At 39.4% G+C, this 14,334-nt stretch overlaps 1 protein-coding gene across 1 annotated transcript in view; it reads left to right on the forward strand.

Annotated features, from left to right (window-relative positions):
* Nucleotides 1-14,334, forward strand: part of LOC145670651 (dynein axonemal heavy chain 1-like) — a gene marked incomplete at its 3' end in the record, with an annotated part of 1,762,390 nt that overhangs the window by 1,154,530 nt on the left and 593,526 nt on the right.

Genomic DNA, 14,334 nt, shown 5'->3' on the forward strand with positions numbered 1-14,334 from the left:
GTTAAAAATTGATTGCTTTGTTTATTTGTGTAGCTCTTTTCTGTTTGGTACAAATTCTAAGTCGGTTAAAAATGGTCTTGTTGGCACAAAAAGAAATAGGACACTCCCAATAAATGGCATAAAAAGTATAGAATGCTGATCCTTCTTCATTTTTTTCTACTTAGTACAAACTGAATAGGTCACCCAAATTTATTCCTCCTTCGGTTTCTTTTTTGTCGCTGGTGCTCCCATTTTTGTTGGTACATAAGGAAATAGTCCATCCAAATTTTATTCGTTCTTCAATTCTTTATCTTATTTTGCTAGGTACAAAACTAAATATTCTACCCAAATTTATTCCTTCTTTTATTTGATTAATGGCCCTTCACTTTTTCCAGTTGGTACATAAGGAAATAATCCAATCAAATTTTTCTGGTTCGAACAAAACTAAACACTCCATCCAAATTTGAGTATTACAAAATGAAATGAAATTCTGAGTTAGTTAGAAAATAGTCCTTCTTGCTACAAAATTGGAAATCTCACTCAAGAGACCTTCGTTTGTTTAAATAGTACACTTCTAAGCCGGTTAAATTTATCCGATTGTTTGTTTATTTAAATAGTACAAAATGATTTAAAATACGCCGTTATTTCTCATTGGTGCAAAATTGAATAGGTCACTCAAATCCACCCCTTCGTTTGTTTAAATATTAGAACATGGTCTAGAAAAATGGCATTTCTCATTGGTACAATATTCCTTCGTTTATTTAATTAGTCAAGAAGAGTTAAAACAGACCTTAGCACAAAAAGGCACATAAATTCTGAGGTAATTGAAATGGCATTTCTCGTTGATAGAAAATTGAGTAGGTTCCCTTTGTTTCTTTAAATTCTCAGCTAGCTAAAATGGCATATCTTTGGTTTCTTTTTCGTTAGTCCATCCAAATTATTTTTTTCGTTTATTTTGAATAACCCAAAATGTACAGAAATTCTGAGCTAGTTACAAATGGCGTTGTTTTGATTTTTTCTCGTTAGTACAATAGCAAATAAGTCACTAAAATTTATTTATTCGTCACTTTTTCTGCTTGGAACAAAAAAATGAATAGGTCACAGAAATCTCTTGCTGGCTACGTTTACGAGTTATTAAGGCTTAAATATTTGACCTTTGATCTCGAAAGTCGGTACGTTTTTAACGTGTACTAGTTGATGACCTATTACTACATTTGGAAAACGCACCTCAATATGTGAATCCATTTTCGAGTCATTAGGTTTTAAGTATGTTGACCTTTGACCTTGATGGTCATTATTTTGGAACTTGTAGTACCTGATGCCCAATTAGTAAATGTGGAAATACCACCTCAATATGTGTCTCAGTTTTCGTGTTATTAGGTTTTAAGTATTTTGACCTTTGACCTCGATGGTCATTATTTTGGAACTTGTAGTACCTGATGACCGATTACTAGATTTGGAAACACCATCTCAATATGTGGGTCCGTTTTCGTGTTATTAGGTTTTAAGTATGTTGACCTTTGACCTCGATGGTCGTTATTTTGGAACTTGTAGTACCTAATGACCGATTACTAGATTTGGAAACACCATCTCAATATTTGGCTCAGTTTTCGTGTTATTAGGTTTTAAGTATATTGACCTTTGACCACGTTGCTCATTATTTTGGTACTTGTAGTAGTTGATGACCAATTACTAGATTTGGAAACACCACATCAATATGTCGCTCCGTTTACGAGTTATTAGGTTTTAAGTATGTTGACCTTTGACCTCAATGGTCATTATTTTGGAACGTGTAGTTGCTTGTGACCAATTAACAGATTTGGAAACAGCATCTCAATATTTGGTTCCGTTTTCGAGTTATTAGGTTTTAAGTATGTTGACCTTTGACATCGATGGTCATTATTTTGGAACTTGTAGTACCTGATGACCAATTACTAAATGTGGAAACACCATCTCAATATGTAGCTCCGTTTACGAGTTATTAGGTTTTAAGTATGTTGACCTTTGACCTCAATGGTCATTATTTTGGAACTTGTAGTACCTGATGACCAATTACTAAACGTGGAAACACGACCTCAATATGTAGCTCCGTTTTCGAGTGATTAGGTTTTAGTATGTTGACCTTTGACCTCGATGGTCATTATTTTGGAACTTGTAGTAGTTGATGACCAATTACTAAATGTGGAAGCACGACCTCAATATGTGGCTCCGTTTTTGAGTTATTAGGTTTTAAGTGTCATACAAACGACGTATCCCACATAAACTATAAGACCAAGGTAAAAGTAAGTGTGGTATTGGTAATGAGCATTGTCGGAAACCCCCATATGCCGAGTTTCATAAAAATCGGAAATGTAAATGTTTCTGCGCATGCGTGTTATTTGTACTAAATCGGATTTGGCATACGCAACCAAGTGTGTGTGTATACTGTGTTATTTAGGGGATGAAAAATAGGTCATAGTCTTTTATGACCTGCTCGTTGCACGTAGTCTGCTCTATTGAACCGGAACCAGCACTGCAACTGGAACAGTCTGTAGTCTAGTGCAATTTTTCTGTGCATGCGTGCAATGTGTAATTAATTGGAAATTTAATTTTACTGCGCATAAGCAATCAAGTGTGTGTGTGTGTGTTGTTATTTTTTATTCTCTGCTCTATTATGGTGCTATAAAGTGCTGGTAAAAGAGAACGGGGGTGTTATGTCTTATTTTATGTTTCTGCGCATAGCCGTAATCTGCTCGTGAACTGGAACAGTGTGCGGTCTGCTGTGTGTATGTGTGTTCTGGTACCATTGATATAGAGAACGGCCGTTCCGCTCCGGCGGAATCGGAACAGTTTTGCGCATATGCGCAGTAGGTCAAAAATTGGTCTCCATTCTCTGCTATGTTGAAAAAAGTGCTCATAAAAGGGAACGAGTGCACCCCTGCTATGCTATATAGTCTTATGTAATATGTGCTATGTTATGTGCTCGTAGTCTCTGTGTAATTTCTGCTATGTTAAAAGTGCTCATAAAAGGGAACGAGTCTTATGTAATATGTGCTATGTTAAATAGGTGGATGGAGAATATGTTATCGACTCTGCTATGTGTTCGTAAAGCGCTCATAAAAGGGAACGAGTACACCCCTGCTATGTTATATAGTCTTGCGTGTTATCGATCTGCTATGTGTTCGTAAAGTGCTCATAAAAGGGAACGCGGGGTCCGGCGCCGACCGGTCAATCAGCGTCAAGGGGGCGGGGACTGGTGTCGGCCAATCGGTGTGAAGGGGGACGGGGTCCCGCACCAGCCAGTCAGCGCAGTAGATACTCCTAAAAATGGATGTCATAAAAGAGCGTGGCCGGTGCCAATCAATCAGCGTCAAGGGGCGTGGCCGGTGCCAGCCAATCAGCGTCAAGGGGCGTGGCCAGCCAATCAGCGTCAAGGGTCGTGGCCGGGGGCGTGGCCGGAATAGACCAATCAGTGCGAAGGGGCGTGGCCGGGGGCGTGGCCAGCCAATCAGCGTCAAGGGGCGTGGCCGGGGGCGTGGCAAAGGGGGCGTGGCCAGCCAATCAGCGTCAAGGGGCGTGGATGGGGCGTGGCTGGAACCGACCAATCAACATAAAGGGGCGGGGCCAAGGGGCGGGGACACGTGACCTGCGCCGGCCAATCAGCGTCAAGGGTTTGCGCATGCGCAGTAGGAAAAAAAACAAGCCCAAGTGTCCCCACCCTACTACTGTTTTGGAGTTTGCTGTTTCACCTCTTTTGGAGAGAGGCAAAATTTAAAATATCATCTGCCATGTCCCCTAGATGAAAAGTTAGTGTCGTAGCAAGGTTATACATTAATCGTATTTTTCCTTTCAATTAATTGCAGTAGACATTTTCTCGTGTGTATGTACATAATTATTAAAAATAATAATGCAAATAAGAATAATATTTGATTTTTCCCATGAAAGTTTCCGGGTAGAAATAGCGCTACATTAAGAAGTAAGTGTGCCTCATTGTTGCCCTCCCTGTATTGGAGACGTTTTAGATAAGAAGTGTCTACTACACTGTCATTTTAAAGAGTTTTGGTAGACAGACAGACAGCCACTCACGTCATTCAGCAGTAAATGACAAGAGCGCTGATATCTGAACAAACACAATGAGAGAACCATCAGAATGCAGTAGATCAGATGGAGAAACACTTGATGGAATGACTTTGGTTCATAGATGGCCATTTTACTCTGGACTCTCTCGGACTCGGGCTCATTTTTTTCAACTGGGCACTCGCTCATTTATTCCTTTGGGAATCGTGCTCGGGCTCACTTCCCTCAGTTGGGCTCGCGCTGACTTATTTCATTGGCGCTCGGGGTAGCGCTTAATTATTGAACCCGAGAACGGTTGAGCGCGAATGCCGAGCTAGTGAGCGTTGGACTCGTGAGTTTGGATGGCCATGAAATGGGCTGATTAATAGCATACATCCTCCTCCAATGTCCACCACTGATGAAATTGTTACAATTAATCGGAATTTTTAACTTTTCATAGTTTTATGACAGCCCAAACTATTATCTGAATCGATATTTGTTAAAATAAAGTCAGTCACTATTGTATCGATTTTCATTGTTTCTGCTTTTATAATCTACGTGGGTAGAGCTATCATTTAGTTACAAAATAAATAATATGTTTTTTCTTGTCCTTAAATAGAAATATCTGACACGTTAATACTGAAATTTTGTTAAAAGAGCTGCTTTAACAAAATAAATTTAATAAGTTCCACAAGACATAAGTTGTTTATGCAGCCGAATTTTGCAACAGTTGACTGATTGCCGTTTAGCGTCCTCTTTCGTCGGCGAGGCTATATGAGAAGTGGACCCATAGGTTTAAGGCGGAATTCGATCCACTGTCGTTCAATGTTCTCCCACTCGGAATTGTCCCCAGGACCCCATGCACCAAAGGTTCGCGTGCAAGCCAGTGAGATAGGGTTTGTATGTTGTGTTGTTCAATGATTTTTATTAGGAATAAAATACGTTACAGGATGATATACTGATTGTAAATATTATAGTGCAAGTATTGAACGATTGTGTGGTAAAAGGAGAAATATAAATTTGGACAAATTAAAAAAAAGGCCTGAAAAAAACTGTAGGATATATGAAACATATAAAACTTAGGAGAAGCCACTTCAGAAAAACGAGCAGGATTTTGTTGGGGGTAAACAGTTTAATCATATTATTATTAATTTCGCACAAATGTGCCACACATCATAGCATGGGCGGCGATTAGGGGGGCAAAAGGGGACAGTTACCCCCCCACTCTTTTGAAATGACCCATTAATGTCGCTATATAGTTTCATTTGGAAATATAAAGTTTTTGTATGTATTAAGGTTTATAGAATGAAAATGAGTGTTCTGAAGTATTTTATTTGTTTGCTGACGGAGTTTCAAAATTAAGTTCTTTAGATCTTTCCCTTTGAATTTGTTCAAATTCCTCAGTTACGCTACATACATCAGGGATGGCCAACGTGTTGACTGTCAAATTCTGACAGATAGTCCGCGGCAGTCACTCTACCGCCACTCATCAAACCTTGATTTCACCCTCACCCTCATGAGAGCCGCCCTTGTGTGGCTGAATACTTACGCTTGCATCGTAGTTCAAAAAACATTTTGAAGTAAAGGCATTGGATACTATTGATAAATGATGTAAACATCACTATCGACCGAGATCTCCATTGTAACAGTTGTTCCATTTTAGGTGTTCCACAGTAAGTTATACGATGATATGTTTAGTTTCCTTTCTTTAGGACGTATGTTAAGCAAGGGCGGATCCAGGACGAACTTCTGGTGGGGGTGGTGGGTTGTAATACTGCTACTTAGAGCTACTTTTAAGAGCTCCAAACTCTGGGATGCGTTTTATTTGTATATATAAAATAAAGAAGTTTCCTCTTCTGGGGGAGAGCGATCGCCCCGATCGACCCCCCTGGATCCGCCACTGACGATAAGGAAACAATTCAACAAATAGGTTGAATAATTGATGCTCTGATCCTCACAAACGAGGCCCTCTCGAGGCCTCCTCACCCTCAATTACCCTCGCCCTCAATGATATGAGGGCGAGGGTGCCCGAGGGCGAGGAAAAGTTTTGAGCACGAAGGCGAGGGCAAGCGAGGATAATGGACAACTCCTATCGCGAGGGCGAGGGTGCACGAGGGCGAGGACAAGCTTCGATGGCGAGGGTGAGAGTGCGCGAGGGCGAGGAAAAGCTTCGACGAAAAGGGCGAGGGTGTGCGAGGGCGAGAAGAAGCTTCGACAGCGAGGGTGAGGATGCGCGAGGTCGAGGACAAGCTTCGATGGCGAGGGTGAGGGTGCGCGAGGGTGAGGACAAGCTTCGATGGCGATGGTGAGGGTGCGCGAGGGCAAGGAAAAGCTTCGACGAAGAGGGCGAGGGTGCGCGAGGGCGAGGACAAGTTTCGGCAGCGAGGGCGAGGGTGCGCGAGGACGAGGACAAGTTTCGATGGCGAGGGTGAGGGTGCGCGAGGGCGAGGACAAGTTTTGGCCGCGAGGGCGAGGGTGGGCGAGGGCGAGGACAAGTTTCGACAGCGAGGGTGAGGGCGTGAGAAGGCGATGGACACTTCCATTCGCAAGGGCGAGGGCCAACTGCTACTGCGAGGGCGAGGGTGAGTGAGGTCGAAGTAAAATGAACATCTATGCGCTGTACTTCTTACGTGCGAGAAAAGTTTCACCTACTTTTACAGTTGCCCGGGTTCTTCCTATTTGGATGTTTTTAAAAAGTAGTTTTTAAAAAGAGCAATTTTTAATTCTTGATTTGGACTCTTGGAAGATGGGGAGACTATTCTAGAATTCACCTCTTTTAGTTTCCTGTAATAGTGCCATGTATTACACTGGTATAAAATAATTAATTCAGCCCTTTTCGTTTCAATTTGGTACTACTTTTCAGCCCATTCCAGAGCTAGGACTGTGGCAACACTGGTTGACTTTCAGAGGCAGAAGAATAAGTACGTTTTAAGAGTATCTGTCGCGCGTCAACAAAAAGGTTTGTTTTAAGCTGCAAAAAAGGGAAAGAGAAGCTCAAGAAATGTCAAAATCAGTCTATGGTGATAAAACAGTGGCATAAGAAGGCTTCCAGAAATGCTTCCAGTCATGGATTCAATGTTGTGATAAGTGTATTGCTAACCAAAGACAGTTTTCTGAAGGAGCTTAAATCAAATTCCATGTAAGCTTATTACTCTGTTCCAATAAAATTATTCACAGTATTTTTGATGACAGTATTTTTACCCTATCTGTCTGTATCTCCATCCGCCAGGGAGACACAAAATCTCAAAAACTATTTGATGGATCACTATTAATTATGGGCACGATGTAGAGAGTCGAAATTTATGAATTAAAATCGTTGATTGAGATGATCCATCTATCAAAAATAGTTGAAATTAACTATTTCCGGTTTTAACGTTGATCACTATACAACAAAACCTGTAAGGGATAGCGAGAAGCGGTTTCTTGTAATCAAATAAGCGTCCCAGGAATACACTTGATTTGTATCTTTAATTTTTTTTACTAAAACCGGAAGTGGTAGAAATCCTTTACCTTCCACATCCGGTTTCAATATTGATCGTCATAGACTTAGAACGATAAAAAATAGCAAGATGAATTTTCTTTAAATCAACCTTTTAGTTTAACGTTCCACGATTATACCCTTTAGACTAAGGGGACACATGATTAAGGAAGTGAATGAGGATGGTGAGATGGGAATGTGCGAGGAGACGGGAGTACCCCGAGAAAATCGACGTACACAATGTTGTCTACCAGCCAGGCCCGTATCCAGGGCTGGTCTAGGGGGCCGGGCTCTCCTAAAGTTTTGCTGGTCCCCCTAAAAATTTCACGGTAAGCTTGAAAATAAACTATAATATGGGGATGAACTATAATATGGTTGGATCGGGGCCTTCCCTAACTTCAGCCGGCCCTCCCCTCTACATGTTTGGGCTGGTTACCGGCCTGTCTACCACAAACTTAATGGGCAAGGAATCGAATGAGGGATCTCACTCACCAAATATAAGCACTCTACCACTAAGCCATCGTGCCCGCTTTCTTTAAACAGATTTAGCGTTGTAAGAATCAGTAGCAACGTCTCTCTTAAACCATCTTTTCAAACCAGAAGTGACAGCAATAAACCACTTGCAATTTTAACGTTAATCACTAAAAAGTAAACACGATAATAGATAACTAGAGACAGTTTCTACATTCAACTAAGCATTCCAAGAATATATTTTATCTTCAGTCCAATCTCTCTACTATAATAGGAAGTGGTAAAAATATCCTACCCAGTTGTGTCATTTTAATTTTTTTAACAACCGTATCTGTATATATATATATATATATATATATATATATATATATATATATATATATATATATATATATATATATATATGTATATAGAATTTGCTTACTGAATACCACAAGTGACAAGTAAGGACCTACATAGCATTCTAATACCTAATATAAGGTGGTCTGACGATATTAGGTAGCACTGTGATTATCTTGAAAACGAATTATCCAAGACACGTGGTTGTTAAAAAGCATTGGAAACACCTTTTGGAAATCCAGCAATAAATCGACAATATGTCGATAATAATCGTATTTACCGTATGCGTTTCAAATATAAATAACCCTCACAACTACGCTCTTATGATACCAGTTTTTATCCTTGATATCTGAGTATTTGAGATTAATAAATAAACGCTTATAACTTGTTCTGAGAGATTATTATGTTTAACCAGTGGCGTATTTACGATTTTGTTTCGGGGAGGGCTTTGTTTACTTTCGGGGGGGGGGCTTTACCTGAAAATGTGAAAATTCTGCAAGATATTTCATATATTTTACTATACTAAGTAAGATTTCGGGGGGGCTTAAGCCCGGAAGCCCCTCCCCTAAATACGCCACTGTGTTTAACCCTGTAGCTTAAGAATTTCTAAACAGAAAGAAAGTAAAACTAAAATTTACCATTCCTGGGTATAACTGGATAAAATTTATGGTTATGTCTGGATATAACAGACGGTTCTTCGAACTCGAAATATTTTAACAAGCGGTTCTAGTGCGAACCGGCTGGGCATAACAAACGGTTCTACTAAGTGGAAATATTTTAACAACCAGTTCTAGCGAACCTGTGCGAACCGCGTATTTTCGAAATACACTGAACTCTAGCTATAAGGCATTGTGAACGAGGTTACGCTTGGCAACAATGTAGGAAAAATGAATGACGTCTATATCGCGATCCTGTTGGTGACATAACGACTCATGACCTACATACAGCACAAAGTAAACGCTAAATGCTGTCGGCCCTCGTAGACGGGTGAGCTCGCGCAACGTGTAATAAGAAAAATCGTTTTTGACGTAGGTTCAAACCCTACCTAAGGAAATTTTTTCTTTTTATTACACTTCTTTCGTTAAAATAAGATTAGAAATAATATTCAAATAGTGATTTAACGATTATTTTTTAAAATTTTAATTAAACTTCTTTCATTAAAATAAGTTTGCCCTTGTACTATAGATCCATAGCAACTGTAGTAGTAGTAGTGGTAGTAGTAGTTGTTGTTGTTGTTGTTGTAGGAACGGGTTAGAATGAAATTCAGCATTCATTTGTTTCCGTGTGTTTTTGCCAAACGTAATGCCTTCTGGCTAGGGCTGAGTGTATTTCGAAAATATGGTGCGAACCAGATGAATAGCACCACAGATCCTACCACTTCTGGTTTCAATTTCAATTGAGAGAAAATCACGCCATACAAACCAAACTCCTTCACGTGTTATACAAGTGGTACTGATATTTGTTTATTTAAGGGTTTCATAAGAATTGGAGCAAGAATAAATTGATATTTATATTTCGTGTATGTATTTCGTAAAACTTACAGTATATATATTGGTAGAAAACAATCAACAGCATTACGTTATGAAGATAACATCGTCAAAGTGTATTTCTCTGCTTCAGTGGGTGGAATGGATTCTAAAGGACCAATTTTTCCACCATTTTAGCACAAAATTTCACGCTGAATTCACAATAGAATGTTGTATTTTTTCCTTTTACTTCACGATTGCTTGTGGCTTATTTACATATACCTCAGACTTGAGATAACCCCAATAGAAAATAATTTAGGGAGGAGAGAACTGGCGACCAGTTCACATCACCACTTCTCGGCTGAACATTTCCGTTTTTTTTTTTTTTTTTTTTCTTTCTTTCAAAAGTCAAAAGTAAAATGGTAAATTCAAGTAGTTTATATATGTTGTTGTCGTGATGCTAATTTGTCACAGATCACAGAATATTGCCTAAGCACAATTTCAAATTTCTGATCATCTTATTGCTAAACTCTTAAAATTGATAATGGACAGATTAAAAAAAAAACAGTTAAGTATGCTCAAAGAGCATTGCCAAAACAAACTTAAAAATGATAAAAGCCATGCGAAAAATCCCATCACTTCTTTTTGATGCTCTATCGAATGGAGGGCTCAAATTGAATCACCACCACCAATATCAACTCTCTATGACTTGCAGTTCCCGAGATATGGCTCCTTAAATCTCCCGAAATCGGAACTTTTTTTCTTTTGCCGATATCTAGGGAACGGTAAGAGTGACGCGAGAAATTCCATCATGCTCCATGGAAGGGAGGAATAAAAATTGAAAAATTCGCAAATGACAGACAGACGCACACTCACACACAGATAATTCAGTAACGAACATTATAAGTTCGTCGAACAAAATCTCGTTCATTACATGAAAAAGAAAATATTCACAAAAAGATATGAGAAGTATAATTTGCATGAATATTATTTTGATCACGAAATAGTGTGAGGTGTTGCTATTTCGCATGAATGAAGTCGTAAAACTAGCCTATACGTACAGGTGACTTCAAATACAACAATAATGAGACACACAGCTGCAGTAAAACATTCCAATGATACAAATGTTTCAAAGATGGCCGTGCGCTCATCAGTGAAGGTGCCGACCATGGTGGTTCACAGCCTAGCACAATTGTTTTTGTGATCATTCATCGCATGGAACGTCTAGTACAGCCCTGGCCACGGCGAGCAGATAGTGGAAACTCTCCTCGTGAACGCTCACGAGCATTCTACGTGCAAATACCATTGTTCGTACTTCGTGCATCTTCGGGTTTCGTCCTTAGAGGAGCGGAAGTGTTGTCAACCTTGGCGGTAATCACTAGCTTACCAAATAAAAAAAAGTATGTATGGTAACTGATTACCATTTAGTGTAAAGTGTTTTTTACAATGTGGTAACTGTTAACTATAGACAACACAAGCTTGTAACAGCAATCAAATGATAAACTATGTACGTTCCTTTTTGTCTTTTTCTTTCCTTTTGTTAAAGAAGGATGTGGTGGAACCAAACCATCGCTTATATTTATAAAAATTTGCTAGTTTGTCCAATGGAAAACCAGTTTTCAATATATATATATATATATATATATATATATATATATATATATATATATATATATATATATATATATATATATATATATATATAATCAAGTTCTTAATCCGAGTGTGGGTTTGTTATATTATGTTGTTTCGCTTTTTAGGAAAAGAGATAATCTGTTGATAGGAAAAAAATACTGTAGCACTTGTTTGTAATTATCTAAGTATTATCTCCAGAAAATTAGCTTATGCATGTATGTGTGTACGAATAGGCTTAGCAAGGGGTTGGTTGTGGAGATTAGAAGCCACTATTACACTATCATTAGGAAGAATAGTATTTCTTACTCCAATTTTAAACTTACTTTGATTGCAAAGAATCAAACAAAATATTAAGAGAGCCAAAGAGATTTTCCATTTTTAAGAGTGACCATTAGTGACTACCATTAGTGTGTGTTTTTTAACAAGGGGTGTCTTTTTAATAAGGAAAAATATACTGTCCCTGGCTGGTTGCTTGCCGGTGGCTTGTTAAAAGTGAAAAAGAATGTTAAATCATATCAACGACTGAAGCTACATGCTTGTCTTTCTTCGATAGTTACTGACTGATTTTGAAAGTCAGAATGTTGTAGGCCTACTGTAACAGCGTAAACTCGGAAGAAACATTCCAACTGAATGATACGAACAATTATTCCCAATGTGTTGAACATGAAACGTGGGTTGCACAGATAACGCTCAAAGTGGGCTGCACTTCACTGGAATTTCCTTCCGCCAAATTAGTGTTTGATCTTAACTCAGTTCTGTGTAATTGTCTCTTAGCAACATTTGAACATTTCTTTTAGATAATAATAACTAACTAACTAACTAACTCTATGGCCTATGGAACCCGAAGGTTCAATGCCGCGTTTACAAAATATTTCCACTAACTTCTGTCCTTAGCCAACTGGATCCATTTTCTACTCTGTACTACCCGGGTTCGATTTCCGGCGGAGCTCATGTGGTTCGGATACCACGTTAATCAGTAGGTCCACGTCTCATATCGCCCCGCTGCTGAACGGGACGTTAAACTCAAACACAACAACAACAACATCTACTCTGTACTCTTATTTCTGCAAGATCCATCTTAATATTGCCTTCCCATCTACGCCTAGGTCTTCCTAGTGGTCTTCTTCCAATTGGGTTTAAATTAAAATTATGAAAGCGTTTCTAATTTCTTCCATTCTGGCTACATAGCCTGCCCTCCTGAACCTTCTACATTTAATGACCCTAACAATGTTAGGTGAGCGGTATAAACTATGCAATTTCTCGTTATGAATTTCCTCCAATCCCCATTTTCATCCCTCTTTGGTCCGAATACTACTACTATTACTACTACTAATAATAATAATAATAATACGCATTATTATGATTATGATTATGATTATTATTAGTAGTAGTAGTAGTTGTTGTAGCAGTAGTAACAGTAGTAGTAGTAGTAGTAGTAGTAGTAGTAGTAGTAGTAGTAGTAGTAGTAGTAGTAGTAGTAACAAAAGTAAAGATTAAGTACATGACGAAACAGCTATACTAGTGTATAGCAGACAGCGACTAGTGCCACTTATGCTCAGCCTACTATCATCCGTGCTTCCAGTTTTGGCACCTGCATACATAATACAGTAGTTATCTAGCCACTAACTCCCCCTGTGTACATCTGCTTATAGAGACCAGTATCGAGCACAGTCGTTGTAAAGAGTTGAAAGCGGTAAGATGGCGAAACGACGCTGCCCTACACCTACACTTAAGTTCAACACGCATAGTTCATTGTCGAAGATGACGGTGTAGCCAAATGTTTAGTGTGCTTTAAAACATTACACGGATTTAAAAAGTTCAACCTTCAACGTCACTACAATACTTATCACGTGGAGCAATACGGGGAACTTGAAGGACATTTTCGCAAAGAAGAATTGAAGAAGTTGAAAGAGAATAAGGCCACATCGGAAAAGGAAGACGGGGAGAGAACGTGTGAAGCCTCTGTGCGGGTGAGTTACAAAATTGCGTTGCATATTGCGAGATTGCTGTGCCCTTTCACAGACGGAGACCTAATAAAAGAGTGTATAGTAATATTAGCAGAATTAGACTTTTGTCCACCTCGAATACAGCAGTTCGAATCGGTTCCACTTTCCCGACAAACTATTACGTGACGCATAGAACATCTTGCAGATGATGTTTTGAGCCAGCTGTCGGAACTTTCGAAAACGTTTATTGCATTTACCCTGGCGCTCGACGAAAGTACGGATGTTACAGATACTGCGCAGCTTGCTATCTTTATTCGTGGTGTACATAGTGATCTGGAGATTCGAGAGGAACTGTTGCACATAGTACCTATGAAGGGCTCCACAACGGGCGCTGACATTCTTTCGTGTGTTGAAGAAAGTGTCGAAAATACAGGCCCTGCGTGGAATGCACTGGTTTCTGTAGCGACCGATGGGGCACCTGCTATGGTTGTGAAGGAAGCAGGGTTCGTGGCGCGACTAAAACAAAAAGTGCAAGAGCTTGGGGTGTCGCATGATATCAGGGGAATTCATTGTATGTTGCATCAGGAACAGTTGTGTGCAAAGAGTGTAACGATGAACGATGTCATGGACGTTGTAGTTCGTACCACCAGCTACCTCAGAAAACATGGACTGAGACATCGCCAATTTAAATCCTTCCTCGAAGACCTAAACAGTGCATACGGAGACATACCTTATTATACTGAGGTGCGCTGGCTGAGCCGTGGGAAATTGTTAAACTAGTTCTTTCAGTTACTAAACGACATTGATATGTTTCTGGATATGAACGATCATTCCGTGCCAGAACTGAAAGACGACCAATGGAGATGCAACCTTGCGTTTTTGGCAGACATAACTACTCATCTCAATGCTCTTAACCTCTCATTGCAGGGTCAACATCTGCTAATTACAAATATGTGCGATCGCGTCGAAGCGTTCAAAATGAAGC

Source organism: Thermobia domestica, chromosome 14, assembly GCF_964235325.1.
Source record: "Thermobia domestica chromosome 14, izTheDome1.hap1.1, whole genome shotgun sequence".
Lineage (NCBI taxonomy): Eukaryota > Metazoa > Arthropoda > Insecta > Zygentoma > Lepismatidae > Thermobia > Thermobia domestica.